Source organism: Lissotriton helveticus, chromosome 1_1, assembly GCF_964261635.1.
Source record: "Lissotriton helveticus chromosome 1_1, aLisHel1.1, whole genome shotgun sequence".
Taxonomy (NCBI): domain Eukaryota; kingdom Metazoa; phylum Chordata; class Amphibia; order Caudata; family Salamandridae; genus Lissotriton; species Lissotriton helveticus.
In genome coordinates, this window is record NC_136057.1 from 405,583,217 (window position 1) to 405,603,436 (window position 20,220).

Consider the following 20,220-nt stretch of genomic DNA (forward strand, 5'->3'; position numbering starts at 1 on the left):
AGCATCAGAAATGTTGTGGATGATATCATCACTGATGACCTTAGTGATGTAATTTGAGATGTCATAAGTGATGTCATCAGTGATGTCACTGACCATGTCATAAGTGATGTAATATGTGAAGTCATAACCAGTGCATTGCAGAGGCGTGAGATATAGTTAGCTCAGCTAACTACAACCGGTTTAATTTCTCTGGTTTTGTACGAGTGAAATGTCAGCCTAATTATATAGTTCCTGTGACCTTTGTTTTTTCCGTGATTATCTAAGGTTTTTTTAAATGCTAATTTCCAACTATAACTTCCCTCAAACCTGTGTTTTATTCAGTGAATTTCTAAAGTTTTTTCCATGCTAATTTCGAACTATAACGTCCCTGAAAAGTGTGTTTTTTTCAGTGAATTTCTAAGGTTTTTTAACTAGCAGTCATGTTTGCAGAGTGGTGGAGAAAGGGGGCTGGGCCTCCATCCAGCGCTCTGGAATTCCATTGCGTAGGACTTACAGGAGGTACAAGAGGGCTTATTGGCTGCCAAAACCCCTCTGGAGTAAAGTGGACTTCATCCCGAACTAGTAGTGTGCCAGGAGGTGCATTTGCAGAGTAGTAGACTGAGGGGATGTGGCCTCTGAAGACCTCTTAGAAATCCCACTGTGTTGGACTTACTGGAGATAATTTAAGGGGTAGTTGCCACCCAAGGACATCCTTGGGGTCCAACTACCCCTCCTATTACCTCCAGGGGTAATAAGGAGGGTGGCGGTCCCGGGGCCGTGGTGGCTGCGTGGCCCCCCTCATTAAATATACATAACCTCGGGGAAGTCCCTGGGGCTGCACATCTATTGTTATCATTGCCCCCGGAACCTGGCAGGCCTGTAGGCTTAAAGAAAACAAAAAAACAGGCTCCCTGGATCCGCTGAATTTTTATTAGGTGGTCTATCTGCTGAATCCCTAGTCCTCTTGCTTTTTAATCATGTCCTTGTGACCACCTAATTAAATTTCATTGGATCCAGAGAAACATTTTTAAATCACTTATTCACTTTCTTTGCACTCTGTCCCTCATTCATCTGTATTCTCCTACGCTCACCTTCTGAGAAAATACCTCAGCTCCTCCCCTCAGGGAGTCTTGGCCTACACCACGGTGTGAGGAGGGAATTCATATGATGAAGCATGTCACCTAAATGGTGAGGGTTCTTGTCCTGAAGGGAACTTGTCCCTCCTTCTCCCTATACACTACATAGACTCTATTTTTCTTTGCTTATCTTCTTGTTGATGCACAGCCAGATGGACTTTTGTGTGTGTAGGAATTCTCTTGAGGGATCAGTACCCTCTGGCTTACACAGATCCCCCCTGATTATGTCATTTGAGATGACATCAGATATGTCATCAGTGATTTTGATTTAACATGTTATGACTGATGTCACACGAGATCATAAATAGTGCATGAAAGGGGTGCTATTTATGGTTATTTTGCCTAGGTTTGAGGGTTTTAGATTTTGACTGATAACTCCATATTAACTTTTTTCCAGTGAATTGTTTGTGTTTTTTTAAACCTGCATTCAGATATTATAACCAAGACTAACCATATCTTAATGTTTGACTTGTTTTCAGTGGACCTCTGGTGGTCAACTTTAGTGCGCATGGCCTTTGGCCATGTGAATCGGGTTTGACTTAAAGCCTGCGTTTGCCCAGGACTGGTGCCCAGACCTGACTATCTTTGACCTTCGGGTCTAAGCAGCAGGGTTTGGCTTCAGGCCCTGCTTTGGCCTAGTACTATTTTTCTTCTCTTATTTAAGGGCTCACAGACCTTGGTGCATGTTTTGTCATCCCTTTTTGACTTGTAGACCCATGCTAGAACTTCTATGAGGTCTTTAAGAACCCGGAACTAGGTCCAAGGACCCTGCCGAAGGACCCTCATGGATCCAAGTCTCTTGCAGTGCCTTCACATAGGCTTGACTAGGAATCACAAACATCAAGGTCTATACTAGATGTCCTAAATCAAGTCATGGGCTGCATAAACCAGCCTCTAGATCTGTGTTTTTGTTTACTATTGCTTAAGGGATGGCCCTCTTGAAAACCCTCACCTGAAACATGGGGTCTACTCCCTTCTCGCTGCTTCATTTTTTTTTCATGACTCATGAAGCAGATTCCCACGTTCTGTCATAGGAGTTACAACATTTTTGTTCAAGTTGTGGCTAGCTAATCAGTGAAATGGAGGCCAGTTGAAAAAAATCTCTTCCAATCTGATTTGAATTTTTAAAACTTTTGGGTTGGCCTAGGTTCTGTGAACCTCTGCGCATAAACTATGCAGATATTTCTATAATGTAACTCTTTAAAGCCAACTGAAAAAAATTGTAAATGCTAATTTCTCAAAAAACACTTAACAGATGTACACCAAACCATGCAAAGACACCTGCGTGAAGTTCTACTCTCATGCCAAGCTTGGTATAATTTAATTGAGGTTTTTCTTTTATATCAGGGTACAACTAATCATATGGGAATTAAAATCGGAACTGTCATTTGAGGGATGTACATGAAACTTGCCAAGTTGATCTCAAATCTGACAACTTTTTTTACAGGAAAGTTTTGTGCAGATTTGTCAAATAGTGGCAATGTTAATATGAAAACAAAAATGCATTTTTAGTGGATACAGACCTAATATAACTACACAGGCGCTATAACCGCTTTTGCATGTTATATTACAGTGTGCAGATTTGTAGGACACAATCAGACAGGAGGGTATCCTGGCGCTGAGTAGATGCAAGTCTAGCCAAAACCTATGGCCTTGTAGGACTTCTCAGAAAGCCAGTTCTTCAGCTACTTGCAGCTTCTTGCAGAATTGAAGAAGAAAGGAGGAGGGTCTTATGTGTTGTGGCAGATCGTTCCACACTTTAGGAGCAATGTAGGAGAAGGTTTGTGTACCAGATGTGGTTTTCCATATGTCTGGGATGTGTACAAGTAATAGTCCAGACGAGCAGAGTTCTCTGGAAGGTTTGTAAAAGCAGATGTGATTGCTAAGGTATGCTGGGCCAGTGTTATGTAGTACTTTGAAAGTGTGGGTAAGGAGTTTGAATTGTGCTGGTTTGTCTGTGGTGAGCCAATGGTGCTTCTTCAGGTGTAGTGTGATGTGAGTGCGGTGTGGGAGGTTGAGAATGATTCTGGCTGCTGATTTTTTAATGGTCTGCAGCCTTCTGATTAATATGTTGTTGATCCCAGCCTAGAGGGTGTTCCGATAGCCAAGTTGGGTTGTGACGAGGGCATGTGTGACTGTTTTCTGGGCGCTAATTGGGAGCCATTTGAAAAACTACCTCTGCATTTTCAGGGTATGTAAGCATGAGGCAGTCCAGCTTTGAATTGAGCAGCCATGTTGAGTTTGCTGTCGATTATGATCCTGAGGTTCTTGGTGGTATTGGCGGTGGTGGGGGTGTGTCCAAGGTCTTTTGGTCATCAAGCAGAGTCTCATGGTGAACTTGATTTCTGAAGTCCGTGTTCAGCTTCAGACAGTTGGGCGATTTCGCTAATGCAGGCATTGAACTTGATCTGGGTGGTGGGTATCTTGTCTGTGAGTTGAGGACGTTAATGTTATGAGAGCAGATGATGCTGGCTAGAGGGATCATATATGCTTTGAAGAGGGTCGGGCTCAGGGAGATACCATGTAAAACTGCAGATGAGGCTGTGGGCGTCCGAAGTGTATGGTTCCAGGCTAACTGTCTGGGTCCTACTAGTCAGGAAGGAGCAGATGCATCGGAGTGCGTGTTTTCGGATTACGATATCAGGTAGGTGCTGGTTGAAGATGGAGTGGGGGATCTTGTCAACTGCTGCTGAGAGGTCCAGGAAACTAAGGGCTTCTGTGTCTCCTCCGTCCAGGGTCCCGCAGCCATTATCTGTGGTAGCGATGAGGGCAGTGTCTGTGCTGTGAAACCAAACTGAGTGGTGTTTAGGAGATGGTGGTCATTGAGGTATACGGTGAGTTGTCTGTTAATGGTTTTCTTTAAGAACTTGACCTGGAATGGTAGCAGGGTGTTTGGTCTGTAGTCGCAAGTGTTGAAGGGTTTCTTCAACAGTAGGAGGACAGATGCATGTTTTCAAGTTTGCCGGCATATTTAGCTCTTTTTAGCATGGTCTAATCATTGATCACAATATTATTTCATATTGGAGGCTCTTCCCGTACCCTCTCTCCGTTTGAATGATTAGACTCTTTCCCCAAATTAGATATCCTTCTCTCTGCAGCCAATCCGCATCGTTTTCTGCCACCTCTCCACCTTCGTCTCTTCTTCCCCCACCCTCCATGTCCAGGCCTAGAGATAAGCTGGGAGGTTGCACTTGCTCCATACAGTGGTGTGGCTGAACCTAATTGCTCCATTGTCCACTTAGACTCTTGTCGGCTTTTGGTACCAGGAAAGTGCTAAAAAAACAACATTATGTCGCCCTCTTGCCACAAACTCGCAGCAGCGCCACCTCCTCAGCAAAACTTAAATAACTGTGACAGGCTTCTGGGCAGAAGAGGGAGCAATACAATCAATGAAGGTGGCATATACATGAAGTTAAATGCATCTATTGCCGTAAAGTAGATGTTAACTCCTTAGGTCCTTCTTGTGACCGTACTTTAGCTGCCAAATGGCAGTCAGGAAGTTGGGGGCTCCCAACATGTAGCTGGTCGCCCTTTCGCCATGAAGGCAGCAAAGAACTGCCACCAGTTTCTGCGGTACAGGCCTGTGAGATGGGAAGTTGATGCATTTTCGTTGTCTACACAATCTCTTTTGGACCATTCGTAGAAGTTGGCTGCTGTCTCTCTTCCATGCTGCAGTCTGCCACACTGTTAATGTACAGCCGTTGAGTATGATAAACGAGTCTCAGCCCTTCCTCTTGGTATTATTGTCTTTTGTTTCTTAAAATACAAACTATGAGTTTGTTTAGAAGTACCTTAATAACTTTCTATGTGGTCGCCAAGGGCTATCAAGATCTGCTCATCAGATGACGGCTGCTCAGTGCTTATATTTCGAATATGTAGTAGAAATGGGGCCCTCTCTCTTATTCCTTATTTATGAATCTATTCCAAAGAATAAAGTGGTTTTTCTTTTCTTTCTAAATTGTTTTTATAATGTCTACCTAGCTTTAGTTGCACCACAAAAACGTTACAGGTATCATTTTTCAGAAACTGTACAACCTACCCAAGATTCATAAGTAAGAAACACTCGACTCCAAAGTTCTGTATTTCTTAGTAGCAGCAATTGTTGGACCGTTTCTCAGGAAATAATTAGTCTCATTTCCTACATTATAGGTCGAATGCTGGCACAGAACCCAGGTCTGTTAATGGAAGTTCTGTGCACATTTTTTTAAACGTGCCGTTTTCGAAAATTGTGCTAAGTACTATAATTGGTGATGTAGTATCCCTTTTCATGTAAAAACAATCCTTATTTTTCTCCTCCCTCTCCTTTTAAGTTTGCGCTGCTGACCTCTTCTGAACTTCAGGTTTCCTTTTCTGAGTTTGGTTTATAAACACTGAATGGCTAATCTCAATATGAAAGTGCAGTGAGTTTTGACTTTGAAAACGAACATAGAAATGATTCACTTTGTAAAATAATACATGCTTTAAAAAAACAAAAATTTGCAAGACTTTCTTTGAGCCTCTATTCATGGGTGGAACAATTTTAGTTTGGTTATAGTTTGGTTATAGTCCTTAAGTAACAGCTCCTTTCGCTTAAGAAACACGTTGGGGTAAGTTGTATGCAAACAATAATGGCTAGAAGCGCCTTCTTATACATAGAAATAAAATATGTACATGAAGTTTTTAAATCGGATTTTCCCACCTTGTCTCACATAATTAGTTTTTGTTTTATTGTAACACTAATTATTCTACGTATTTTTAGATTTGAAAACTTCCCAAGAAGAGCTAGGTGAACCTTTTTTAATTCCCCGACCATGTTTCAAAGAATAGCACAAAGGCACTATCAGAAATGTAAACTTCTGAAAACCTTATAGCAGAATCGAGACTTCCTGGTCTCAGCAGGCGCTTTCTGAATGATCAACCCTCACGAAAGACGATTCTTACAACAAACGCAAGCTCTTCTATAGATTTTACCATGCTTCATTTCTCATACTTTAATATGTGTGAAGTGATTTCAAGGGTGGGGAAGTGATCACACTTCACAGGCAATTACCCATAAATACGCATGGAACATGCTCCAGACATCGCCATCTCTGCCGCCTTCCACAGAACAGCTATAAATAAATGAAAAAGATAGTGTAGAACTTTAAACTACCAATAAAGACCGCATCATTATGTACCAATTCAATGCTTGGAGAAGTATTGACGAACAATCATCACTGTCCACCTGTCAGTTCATCCGAACGAATTTACAGCTAGAGGTAAGCAGAATGTTCCTTTTCTCCTGCAGAACTGGCGGAATTTTGGCCACTCTGCGTTACAAATTCCGCCAATCGTTTCACCTTAGTTTTTCAATTGATATTACTGCATTGTGAGGCAGTTGCTTAAAGAGATGGTTTTTAAACATGAAATTTGAAACATTTATTTCCGCAACCCCCACCTCTATATCATACAATTAGTAAACTAACCCCCAGATTCATCAAGAACACATTTTGCTATTCCTTAATAGCGAAAAATACTAAATCGCTATTAAGGAATAGCAAAATGCTATTCATCAAGAAATCACTTACAAAATAGCGATTTCTAATAATTCCATAATTGCGACTCGCAAATTGCGACTCGCAATTAAGGAATATCTCCCCATTCATTCCTATGGGCCTAGTGGCCCATAGGAATGAATGGGAAGACAATCTCAATTTGCTAATCGCAATTAGCGATTCGCAAATTGAGATTGCGATTTCAAGGGTGCAGGGGTGTCCAGAGGACACCCTGTTGCACCCCTGAAATTGATGTGTGCACATATGTTGCGCGCACACATGCCCTTAGGGCATGTGTGTGCGCAATATGAAACTTTGAAAAATGCTCTTTAGGGCATTTGTCAAAGTTTTTGCTATTTACCACGTTATTAGACTTCGCGGTAAATAGCGGCCCCAGATTGCGAATTCGCAATTTTAAAATGGTTCATGAATTGCATTTAAGGAATCTCAAATTGAGATTCCTTAAATGCAATTAATCGCAATTTAGCGATTTCTAGAATTGCGATTTTTGCATTTGGGATGATGAATCCCAAATGCAAAAATAGCGCTCGCAAAGGGCCAGATTCTCAGAATCTGGCCGTTTGCGAGCCGATTTTAGTTTGATGAATCTGGCTGTAAGAGGCAAGTCAGCTCTCACCTGCACTTTATATGTTTGCTATATTCTTAGTTTAAATGGAGCAACATTATAGTAATTAAGTGAAACACAAGACAGAGTTGTATACAGAGCACATCGTCAAGTATGCTTAGGTTTTCCCATATGCAATATTAAAAAATAGGAGGCAAAATAAAATAAAATAATTGCCGAAATCATTGTCTCTTTCTCGCTCCTGTTTGACATCAAAGTTTAATACTTCGTCTTTCATACTTGGTGTATGAGGTTAGAGCCTGGGTAGCAGACCAAGCCACTTGAAAGGGCATCTCATTTTGGTCTTGAGCCCTTCGAGGCAGATGTCAATCCAACTAGAGATTGACATCTGCCTCGAGTCTTCTGTGTCTTCTTCACCTCTGTTCTTTAGGTATTCGATGTCTAAAATAAGCTTAGGTGCTGCCGCCAATAATATCTGTTTTGTATGTGAGGATATCTTAGCTTGTACTTCTGCTGCCCATCTTGTAGATTATGCTATAAACGAGGTCAACTTACACCCCATTGGTCCTCCTTACATTTGTACCAAATCTGAAATGCTGATTATTTGTTGTATCTGATGGAGTAGTTAAATAGTTCTGCCCAGTGCCACACATTTACGTGTCTTTGAAGGCAGCTTGCAGTGGCCCTGCAGTACCAGTCTTATTCCATGTCTTTGAAGGAAGCTTGCACTGGTCCTGCAGTTCCACAGTTGTTCCATATTTTTGAAGGATGTTTGGACTGACTTTACAGTGCCACATTTGTTCCATACCTTTTAGGGGAGACTGTGATGCTTTCGACTGCTACTGTATGCTTGTATAAGACAAGGACCTGTGCTTCTGCTTCCTATGCTTTATCAATTTCTCTGTGTTTTAAGTCTAACCAAAAGACTGTTTTAACTGTCTCATCAGCCTCACGCTTTCTCAAAAATAATACATAACCTTACTTAGTGAAATTGATTTTTGGGTCAGCTCACTTTACCAGTCCATCAGAACAGCATACATAAAATTGGCAGCTGACCAGCCCTCTTTAGCCATTGGCGTTGCTTCCAATTTCTGGCTCTGCCTAGTAGACAACCGCTGATCTTTAGGGTGTCAGGTAGTCTGAGTAACAGTATTTCGGATGGTTACTCTGTGTTACTTGGCATCCAGAGGAGTACAACGTCAGGAGATATTTTCTTTAGTTCGTCTCCTAGTAGCTTACCTTCAATTGTAGATTAGTGCTAATTGATTGATGAAAGTGCCGGTTGCTCGGTGCCATTGCCACTGGACCACAACTTCCTTATGCAGAGTGCCAGCCATCATTACTGCAGGTGGGCCACTTTGGCTGTTCTTTGCCTTCACAAGCTAGTCTCAGTGGAGAGGGTACTTACTCCCTATGGATGTACCCTTCCCATCTTCAGCTTTTAGCTGCTTACCAATAAACAGAAAACACTTTTCTCAGGGTGCTCTGAGAATAGAATTGTTTGGTTTAATGAAATTGTGATCAATGTGTTGGGGTGCACCTCCATAAATTTTAGGAATCATGTGTCACAGGCCAACTGCCATGGTAAATTGAAGGGTTGGTTTGATCTAGCCTGCCAGAAAATGAAAGGCTTGGTGCGATGGCCAGCTAAACCAGTCAGGATCTGTCCAGAAAGCGGTCTACTCCATGAGTTGACCAAACTCAAGTCCCAATATAAACAGCTGATTAATAAAAAAAAAGTAATTAGTAAGTGGGACGAAATGCAGGAAAGTATCTAATCTGGTGATCAAGGTGAGTTTTAGGCAAAAGTAAAAGAGTCCAATCAATCAATCAGGGGTTTGTAAAGCACACTACTCCCCTGTGAGGGTCTCAAGGTGCTGAGGGGTGTGTGTGGGGGGGGGGGTTAGGGGGGTAGGGCAGCTCAGGTCAGTTGAAAAGCCAAGTCTTGAGTGCACTCCTGAATGCCGGCAGGGTTGGTGTACGTCGTAATTCCAACGGGAGAGAGTTCCAGGCCGCGGTGTAGGAGAAGGCCCTGCCTCCGGATCTGCTACGGTGGATGCGGGGGACTTCTGACAGGGCGAGGTCGGCCGAGCGGAGGTTCCTCACTGGTAAGTGGAAACTCAATCTGTCGTTGAGGTACTTGGGCCCGATGTTGTTGAGTGATTTGTAGGCGTGTGTGAGTAGTTTGTAAGTGACTCTCTTCTCGATGGGGAGCCAGTGGAGTCTGCGCAAGTGCGGGGTCATGTGCTTGTGGTGTTCCTAGGATGAGCCTTGCGGCAGCGTTCTGGATGGTTTGGAGTGTGCATAGCAGGGATTTGTTGATTCCTGCCTAGAGGGCGTTTCCGTAGTCGAGCCTGCTAGCGATGAGGGCGGGGGTGACCGTCTTTCTGCAATTGGGGGGGATCCATTTGAAAGTCTTACGCAGGACCTGGAGGGCAATTGAAACTGGTGGAGGAGACGGCGTTGATTTGGCGATTCATGGAGAGGGAGGAGTCCAGGATTATGCCAAGGTTTCTTGCGTGGTCCGTAGGGGTGGGGGACGGACTGAGGGCTGATGGCCACCATGCGTTGCTGCAGGCGGAGGGGCGGATGCTGAAGATGAGGACTTTGGTTTTGTCAGAGTTGAGTTTGAGGTAGCTGTCCTTCATCTACGATGTGACGTCCTTCATTCCCGCCTGGAAACTGAGTCTTCTGATTTCCTGGTGAGGCAGAGGATGAGTTGGGTGTCGTCGGCGTAGGATATGATATGATGTTAAGTCCGTGTTTCCTGACGATGTTGGCGAGGGGTGCCATGTAGATGTTGAAGAGGGTGGGGCTCAGAGAGAAACCCTGGGGAACTCCGCAGATGATGTCTGTCGGTTCGGAGAGATAGGGGGGGGGTCTGATTTTCTGAGTTCTTCCGGAGAGGAAGGAGCGGATCCATTTGAGGGCGTTTCCCTGGATCCTGGCAGTGTGAAGTCTGGTGGTTAGTGTGTGGTGTGAAACGGTGTCGAAAGCTGCGGAAAGGTCCAGGAGGATGAGAGCTGCGGTGTGTCTCTGATCTAGTAGCATGCGGATGTCGTCAGTGGCGGCGATCAGGGCCGTCTCTGTGCTGTGGTTGCTCCGGAAGTCGGATTTGGACGGGTCCAGGATGCAGTTTTTTCGATGAACATGGTCAGCTGGGAGTTGACGATTCTTTCTGAGACTTTGGCGGCGAAGGGCAGGAGGGAGGTGGGTCGGCAGCTCTTTAAATCCGTTGGGTCGGCCGAAGGCTTTTTCAGGAGGGGTTTTACTTATGCGCGTTTCCATTCCAGGGGGCAGGTCCCCAAGGCCAGGGAGGAGTTGGTGGTGCGGGTTAGTTCTGGAGCGATGGCATCGGAGGCTCTGTGGAAGATGTGAGGAGGGCAGGGGTCCGTGGGGACCCTGGAGTGAGTCTTCTTCATGGTGGCGGTGATGAGGTCCACGGAGGCGGCGGACCAAGTGGTGATGGTCGGGATGGTGGAGGTAGTGGCGGTGAGGGAGAGGGCGTTTGTTAGTTTGTTGAAATTGTGTGAGAGGGTCATGACCTTCTGGTGGAAGAACGTGCTCAGCTGGATGTATGACGGTACGACGCGTACCGTCACAACGCATCCCTTTACACCGCGTCCCTTACAACGCAAGTCGTTACCACGACTTGCGTTGGGGGCGCGGATTTCGAATAGTATAATTTACTATTCTAACACCAGTCCCCGTGGACACTAGGGAAGGTGTTGGGATAGTAAATTTACTATTTTTAATCCTTTAGCGCCCTCCAGCGCAAGTCGTGGTAACGACTTGCGTTGTAAGGGACGCGTTGTAAAGGCCACGCGGAGTAAAATCCGCCTGGTAAAGGTTGTTTCCCTGCTCAGCTTGTTGCAGAGGTCTAGGGAGGGTGTTAAGTCCGTTTCTTCGCAGGGGGGTTTGGTGAGACGTTTAATGATGTTGAAAAGCTCACTGCTGTTGGCGGCGTTGGCGTTTATCTTTTCATTGATGAAAGTTCTTTTGGTATCCTTTATCAGTTGGTGGTAGACTCTCATGGAGCTTCTGTGGTCGTAGAGTGATGATGGGGTCTTCTGGTTTCTCCAGACCTTCTCGAGTCGTCTGCAGGTGCGTCTGGCCTCAAGGAGCTCGGTAGTGAACCGGGCTGCTTTAGGGGGGCGTCTGGTGGTGGCGTGCCTTAGGGGGGCAAGATTGTCTGCGCATATGGTAATCCAGCTGTGGAGTTCCATGGCGGCGAGTTCTGTGTCGTGGCTGCTGCGGGGGGGTCTTAAAGGAGGGTGGAGTTGAGAAGGTCAGCGGTGATCTTGTTCCACTTGCTAAAGAATGGTGATGGATTAAACCCAGATCAGTTGACTGGGGGTGAGTGTTTGATTTGCTCAAACGCTCCGTCCATCATCCCCTTTTGTATCGCTTTGTTCGCCTTAAGTTGGCAGGGTATGCTCAGCCGTGAGTCCCTTGCTCACTTGGACACTGGATTCAAGATAGCCTGGCTGATGAGGATTATGAATCCGAAACCGGTCTCAGGATGCTTGTTTCCGGTCCAGGGAAGACATGGCTTGGCAGTTCGGGCTGGACTATTACCATGAGGCACAGGGTCAGACTGATTTGCATATCGCCATGTCTGAACTGGGGTGGCTGAGTGAGCTGAAGAATGGTGATGGATTAAACCCAGATCAGTTGACTGGGGGTGAGTGTTTGATTTGTTCAAACGCTCCGTCCATCATCCCCTTTTGTATCGCTTTGTTCGCCCTAAGTTGGCAGGGTATGCTCAGACGTGAGTCCCTTGCTCACTTGGCCTCTGGATTCAAGGTAGCCTGGCTGATGAGGATTATGAATCCGAAATCGGTCCCAGGATGCTTGTTTCCGGTCCAGGGAAGACATGGCTTGGCAGTTCGGGCTGGACTGTTCCCATGAGGCACAGGGTCAGACTGATTTGCATTTGGCCATGTCTGAACTGGGGTGGCTGAGTGAGCTGAAGAATGGTGATGGATTAAACCCAGATCAGTTGACTGGGGGTGAGTGTTTGATTTGCTCAAACGCTCCGTCCATCATCCCCTTTTGTATCGCTTTGTTCGCCCTACGTTGGCAGGGTATGCTCAGACGTGAGTCCCTTGCTCACTTGGCCTCTGGATTCAAGGTAGCCTGGCTGATGAGGATTATGAATCCGAAATCGGTCCCAGGATGCTTGTTTCCGGTCCAGGGAAGACATGGCTTGGCAGTTCGGGCTGGACTGTTCCCATGAGGCACAGGGTCAGACTGATTTGCATATGGCCATGTCTGAAATGGGGTGGCTGAGTGAGCTAAAGAATGGTGATGGATTAAACCCAGATCAGTTGACTGGGAGTGAGTGTTTGATTTGCTCAAACGCTCCGTCCATCATTACCCTTTTGTATCGCCTTTTTCCACTTGCGCCGTGGGGGGCGAAGGGCTTGTTTGGGAGCGGCGCTGGACGTAAAAGTGAAATGGATGCAGCGGAGGTCCGTCGAGAGGAGCTCCGAGGTGTGGGTGACCCGGATGTTGGACCTGGCGGCGAAAATGGGGTCCAGAGTGTACTCCGCCTTGTGCATGAGGGTGTCTACCAGTTGCTTGAGTCCCAGGATGGAGAGGTTCTCCAGGAGCGTGATGGAGTCGGGGTCCTGGGTGTTCTCGAGGTGAAAATTGAGATCTCCTAGCAGAATGTAGTCCAGTGGCCTTAATGTGGTGATACTAGTGTGTATGATTCCTGAGGACACACGTACAGCATATTTGAAAGATAAATTGTAGTCCTCCAACACCAGTTAGGTCAGTGTGTACCACTGTCAAGAACCTCCCCTCTTCCAGGTACTCACTTAAAGAGACAAGGGCATTTATCGATAGGTTAAAGCTTTCCAGAGCTGCAGGCCCTGACAATATCCCGGCAGTTTTATATAAATCTAACAGTGATTGGTGGGCAAGGGTGTACTTTCTTTTGTTCGGCTGGATAGCCTCCATGGGAATCCACTCCCAATTGGAAAGGGTCAGTGGTGAAACCCTTTTAAAAAAAAAGGGAATGGTTCAGATCCTTCTCCTTATAGACTGATTGGCCTTTTGGATATCTTGGTTAAAGTGTTTTCTAAAATTATTTTATCAAAATTGGAGGACTGAGCATAAGAGGGAGGGACACTCATCCGTGGACCATTGCTTCGCTCTGTGGGCCATCATTCGGAAGAACATGGAAGTGAACCAAAGACTCTGTTGTTGTTGTTTTTATTGATTCCAGACAGCTTTTGATTCAATGGACAGGGGAATCTAATGGAGTAAACTTGCCGCTTGAGAGCTCCTGCACCGGTCCTCCTTAGTGTATTGCGAATTTTCCATTAATTATGGCTAAGGTTGAGCTTGATAAATCAGGCAGACTATCACAGAAAATCTCCATCAAGAATATCTTTTGATACAGGTGTGTCTTTACCACCCTGCTTTTTAGTTTATTTTTAGCTCACCTCCCACATTTATAACTAATGTAAAGTTTTTCTCCCCTAAAGCTATGAATCTGCTCATTTCTTGCCTGCTTTATGCAGACGACCTGGTGCTGTTGGATTATACGCCCTTGAAGCATACAGCAAGCAGAACTAGCTCAAAATTAATCTAGAGAAGACCAAGGTGGTGTTCTTCGGGAAAAAAAGTAAAAAGAATTTGTTGGTATCTAAATGCCAGGGAGGTGGAAACAGTCAATTCCTATAAGTATCTAGGCTTGACCTTCAAGATTAACTTAAAATGGGACACAGATATGGATAGTATTAAGCAGAGGTCCCTGCTGCAAACTAGCTGTCGACTAGATTTAACTTAAAATATGAAGGGTTAGCCCTCCCTTGAATAAAGGCCTGTGAAAGGAAAGTACCCCCGTTGGGACTATTTGGCGCTGCGGTTTTTGCCCTTAACCCTTCTTGTGAGTAGGATCTGTTGGAGGGGTGGTTCTCATAAGGCTTCTGTCACTACCGCCAGGCACCATGGTCCAGGGTATAATGAGGGAATTGAACCTAACCTCATGGATCTACTGGTGATGTCCCGGGCTTTAGGATTTTTTAATAAGCTCTCAGTGGACTGTGAAGTGGCAAAGTCTTCAAACTTTCATGGGAGGAGATCCAAGGTAGTGCAAAGAGGTGGGCAAGGCAAGTAAGAAATAGACTAAGGGACCTTAATGATCTACCTTCAGAGCACAGTGCAATTATAGCCTGGTCCCCCTTTCCCACCAAACAAGTTTTGAAAGAGTCTGCGGCAAAGGCTGCTGGGTCACTTGACCCAGCCTACCTGAGATAAAAATCAGTCTATCAATTTTTCAGTGAGCACACTGGCCCTTGACATGGTCTTCCCCTACCTGGCACACTTACCTGATCCCAGATTGCGAAATGAAATTTTAGGAGTGAGAATGGGACGCAACCCTATTTACTCGTCCCGCATCTGATGTGTTACAATTCAGGATAATAACGTGGTCTTTGTCTTTGCCCCCTAAATGTTACAAGTTCCTTGTTACACATACTTTGGATTGTGATTTTTATATTTTTAACTGGATCAAGTTTTAAGACCTTTGTTTTAAAAATATAGAACAGTACAAAGAGTAGAGGCAATAGAGTTGCTGTCCGAAATGCAAAATCTATATGTGGCAGTAGAAATTGCTCTTTTTATTTAAAAAAATTTAAGACAGATTTTATTGAATTTCAAATAAGTGCATCTTTGACATCATTTGTTCAATGCATTACATATGTAATATTTATTTATTCCTAGCTTCCCCACAACGACAGCATTTTACTGCTTCAACACCCTCTCACACCCCTCCCACCCTTGAGTTGGAGCCGCTTCTAGGTAATAATCTAATAGTCGCATGGATATGCAATGGAGTCTGTCACTTATCATCTTTGCTATTGTGTAGTCCCCTGCAATGGAGGTTAGGTTCTGGTGCGCATCCTTCTTTCACACACTGTCAGGTCTGGGCCCATGACCCCAGTACTGGAGAGGAAGACCTTGAGGGGGCTGCCCCCTCCGATTCCCGACCCAATGCCATTAGTTCGTCAACCAGTCACCCCATTCCCTTTCTTTGTCTAATGTGCCTATACACCTTCTTGCCTCTCTTAAGAGGATCCTCCCCTCCGTGCTTGCCCATTTTGCAAGTTCCCTCCTCCAAGTTCCCACCCTCGGCCCTCCCGATGACTTCCAGTTCCTGATGATTTCCCGTTTGTCTAGGACGTACGCAAGAACTTGAAATTTCCAAGGCGTTTTGTCTTAGACGTGTGCGGGAACAACCTAGCAGGCAGTGACCTGGGATGTGTTATATCTCTTTTTTTGTGATAGCTTCTACTATATGTATTACCACCTTCCAGAATGTGCTCAGGGCGGGGCAGTCCCAGAGGATATGTAGTACGTGTGCTTCCCTGTTTCCACACCTTGGACATGCTGCTGCTTGAAAATAAATCCTGATTCGTGCTGGAGCGAGATACGCCCTATGAGGGACATAGTAGTTTATTAACTCAAACCGTGCATTCCTTAACACCTTCGGCATCCTCTTCACTATAGTCTCTCCCAGTCTGCCTCCGGGATTGGGTTTCCCAAGTCTTCCTCCCACTGCAATTGCATCCGCTCCAGAGGTTTGTGAATGTCGTGGCGTACTGCTCTGTATAAACAGGAGAATGTTTTAATCTTTGCTGCCGACAGGGCAACATATCGGCAGCAATCCAGCGCCTGAGGTTCCCCGAAGCCCGCATCCCAGTGCTTCCCCATTTCCATAGTGAGGGTTCTGTGCAGTAAGAAGTGGCCTCAGGGCAGATCATACTCCGTCTGAAATTCTTTAAATGGGATTAACTCAGAATCTCAGAAGAGGTCTCCTACTACCCTCACTCCCGCCTCCACCCAGTCATCTAGGCCCGCCCACTTCCCCCCCATGCGGAAGATGTCAAAGCAGAGCTATGGGCAGGTCAGGAGAGGTTGAGTCTGCAATCAACGCTTTGTAGACATCTAATCCAGCATCTAGCTGCTACCTTAGTTTCGGCTGTGTGTCCAGTAGCACCCCTTCATACGTGCAGCAGTATTTTCGCTTGCACCAAGGCGCCCGGCGCAAATGGGTGCTGTGCTCTGCCCGGATTCCTCCCAGTTGTCATCCACTGGATCAACCTGTTAAATTGTGCTGCAATGTAATCCATTTCAAGTCCGGGACTGCCAACCCTCCTGTCATTGTGCATCGCTGTAACGTGGCCAGGGCCACTCTCTTGCGACCTGTGCTTCATATAAACGATGTGATCAGCCAGTCCAAGTCCCTAAACATCGCACGTGGGATCCATACTGGGAGGGTCCTAAATACGTACAGCAGCCGCGACAAGGCCACCATCTTCAGGAGGGCCACTCTACCTGCCACCCACAGTGGCAGGGACTTCCAAAAGTCCATGGAGGAACGGAGAGAACCTATAGCTCTGCCTACGTTGCCCTCCAGGAGTTCAGCGGTTCTTTGATATATTTTCACTCTTAGGTACTCCAAGCAGTTTCAAATGCCGGCTGCTCAGTTCAGCCAGTGGAGGTCTGTTCGGAGTCATAGGGAATGTTAGAAATGGGATTTATGGCTGGCTAGGGCATGCGCCTAAGGTAGGCAGAAACCACCACTCTAGTCAGGGCAAGGGTGTTACACGCTGAAGATAACCCCTGCTCACCCCCTTGGTAGCTTGGCACGAGCAGTCAGGCTTATCCCAGAGGCAATGTGTAAAGCGTTTGTGCAACAAACACCCACAGCAGCGACACACTAGGCACACCACAAAAGAAACAACGCACCAGGTTATGTAAAAATAGCCTTTGTATTATCCAAAAACACATTAGAACACATCACATATGTACACTCTGCCACCTGGCACTAGGTTATACTTCACAGGGGATTATATACAGGACAGGGCCAATCGGGCCACTGTCAGAACCATCAGAACAGGTAAGTAATAACATAACCAGTAACTACTGGTACAGGCACTCAGCACAAATACCATAGGCATTAACACCCTAATATCACCTAGTACAGTATATTACGTAGCACATAATCAGCAGTAGGGCAGTGCATCATTATACCTGCACATACGGGTACTCAGCCTAGCACATTATGCCTTTGCATCAGAAACAGTGTACCAAAGTAACTACATGCAACATACACGTATTCATAAAGTCACGATCACAGTACAACCTGTCCCACAGTGGTACTCAGGGCCCCGTCTTGGGCTTGCTCTAAAAATACCCCTTCCAACATGAGGCCTCCAACTGGCTCCTTAATTGCCGGTGCAGCAGAGACAATGCCGTAATGCAAAGGAGGTGGGGGTGCAACTCAACCTTGTCTCCTTCCTTGGAGATTGTCCCTGATGTTGCAGCTGCCCATGAGCCTGCGGCGCAGATGTGACAATATTTAGGCAGAAAATAAGTATGCCTCGCTGGCCCTACTCACCAGGGCCTCTCCAGTCTCCTCTGGTCACTCGCGGGAGACTGTCTGCTAAATTAGAAAGGCGGGAAGTGGCAGAGGGGAGCCTGCAAGGCTCTGGTCCTTCCTCCTTGTTGTCCTTTGAGCCCGGGAGATTCCGCCTCACTTTTGCCACCCACCTCATCCACAGCAGCCCCAAAAGCTATGCGGGGCTCTCTTCCCTACCCAGCCAGTTTAGGCAGCACGCAAAGCTCTCCTTGATACCACGGGAGCCCCACCACCAACAAGCATCCTTCGCCTGACTTCCGGCTCCGGCTTGGTTTCCTCTGTCCAGCCCCGCCCATGGGCAGGCTTCCTTGGCAAAGCCCCTGCCCACGACCAGGCAACACAGGAATCCCAGCAGGATTTCAATTTATGGCATGGCTGCTCTCACCGTATTTTCCCAAAAGGAGCCCACTTCTCGGCTCAGGGGACAATCTGCCCACCACACGCTGCACTGACCAGGGGGAGGGGCGCCGACACGCACACAGGCTACTCCCACGATAGGAGCCCCCTCCTCAGGCAGTAAAAGTAAAAGCGCTCACCACACGCATTCTATAAATCACCTCTCCAAGGCAGTGCAGTTCTTGCGCCGAGCGCGCTCCCTAGAGGCAAAAGGCAGCTGGTTCTCCTAATGCAGGGAGAAACTCCAGTGTGTACCCCGCGCTGAATCCCAAAGTCACACAGGGCAGAGCTGGGCCCAGACAGGCCAGCTCACAGGGACCTCCAGCAGAGGGGCAGTCCCTTGTGGTGGTTCCTCCTGGCGCCCAGCAGTCGTACAGCAACTCAGCTCCCAGCAAGTACACCAAACATGGGATCACAGCCGCAATATTTATACCACTTGTGTCCTTTGTTCTTCCCTGGTACAAGCCACTGGACCTAGTTCAAACCAGTTCTGGGGGGCACTCAAACACTTCTTTACAGTGCACCAACACCTTCCTTTTCAAGTGTAGGCTCTAGCACCTGACAGACCACAGGGGGCGGAGCAAGCATTGTCCCAGGCAGGCACAGACCTATTCAGGGTCGGGGCTCCTCCTCCCACTACTCGAAATGTAGATCTGCCTATTCAGCCTAGCGCTGACTCACCCAGCTCCTCTGGAGCCACAGCTCTTCCCCAGCCCCTGTCACTTCAGAGCCAGACATGCAATACACATCAGGCAGGCACAAAGACACAGAAATGCCCACTTCTAAAAGTGGCATTTCAAAAATAGTAATAATAAATCAGTGCACACCGTTACGCTGCATTTATTACCACTATTCTAAACATACCAAACTTGACCACGCTGCCCCTCTCATATCAGGAATTACCATTGAAACACTTATCAGGGAATCCCGAATGCATTCCTATGAGAGGGCAGCCTCACAGCAGTAAGAAACCGAAGTTGCTGTTTGTCACTACCAGGACATGCCACACAGCTAAGACACATGTCCTACCTTTTACCTACAATGCACCCTGCCCTCATGGATAGTTAGGGCCTACCTTAGGGTGACTGATATGTAGTAAAAGGGGAGTCACAGGCGTGCCACCCACTTTATGTGCCACGTCATAGCGGCAGTAAACTGTGCTCACAGGCCCTGCAATGGCAGAGGCCTGAGACTGGTTTGAAGGGCTACTTTGGTGTGTGGCGCAAGCTGCGCTGCAAATCCATCAGTAGCATTTAATTTACTGGCCCTGGGTATCTGAGATACCACTTTACAAGGGACTGACAGGTAAATTAAATACGCCAAACAGGTGTAGACCAATCTTACCATGTTTACCACAGAGAGCACAGGCACTTTACGCTGGACAGCAGTGCTAAAGGGCCCAGAGTCCTAAAACCACCAACACCATGTCGGACAAAAGACTAGGAGGGAGACAAAAAGTTCAGGGATGATCCTGCAAAAAGGGCTAAGTCCAACAGGGAACAATCTCGATTTCTGCTAGTTGACCTTTAGACCAGAGAGGCTACCAAAGTGATCTGAGCTCCCTTCAAATCCTCTGTCGTGTCGCTGAGAAATATCAGGAGATCATTCGAATAGAGGGCTATATGGTGCTGTGTCTTTTTCACCATCAGTCCCCTGTAGTCCTGTTCCACTCTCGCTCGGCATGCCAGTGACTCCATGGCCAGGGCATACAGCAGCGAGAGACAGCCTTTCCCGTGCACACCCTGGCTGTCGGATTTGTGTACAACCATTTCATCCACACTGAGAAGCCACCTCGAGTCCCAGTGCGTTCAGCACCTCATGTAGAAAGGGCCACTCTAGGCTATCGAATGCCTTCTCAATGTCTGCTTCGAACACCGCTGCTGTTGTTCTATCATAGTCCTCGATACCCATGATGGTCAGGAGCCACTGTATATTGATTGCTGTTCTCCGCCCTGGGATGAATCCGGCTTGATCCGGATGGACCAGCTTTGGCATGTGCGCAACAATCGGGCTGCTATGATCTTACTTAGTATTTTGTAAATCCACATTTAGCTTGGAAAGAGGCCTGTAGGCCATACCGTCATATGCCGGCCTTCCCGGTTACAGTATTCGTACAATGAGTGCCTCCTTGGTGCTTTCCGGTAGTGTCCCCAGCTGTTGAGCTACGGTATA

At 46.6% G+C, this 20,220-nt stretch overlaps 1 protein-coding gene across 3 annotated transcripts in view; it reads left to right on the forward strand.

The window, feature by feature from the left end:
* The window catches only part of CCDC91 (coiled-coil domain containing 91), a 1,837,163-nt gene that overhangs the window by 199,083 nt on the left and 1,617,860 nt on the right, over positions 1 to 20,220 (forward strand). The window contains exon 2 of one of the 3 annotated variants that reach the window (XM_078673759.1): positions 5,265 to 5,288. The exons of the other annotated variants lie outside the window; for them this stretch is intronic. The gene's annotated coding sequence lies outside the window, so the exon portion shown is untranslated. The remainder of the gene's footprint in view (positions 1 to 5,264; positions 5,289 to 20,220) is intronic. 3 annotated transcript variants of the gene reach the window in all.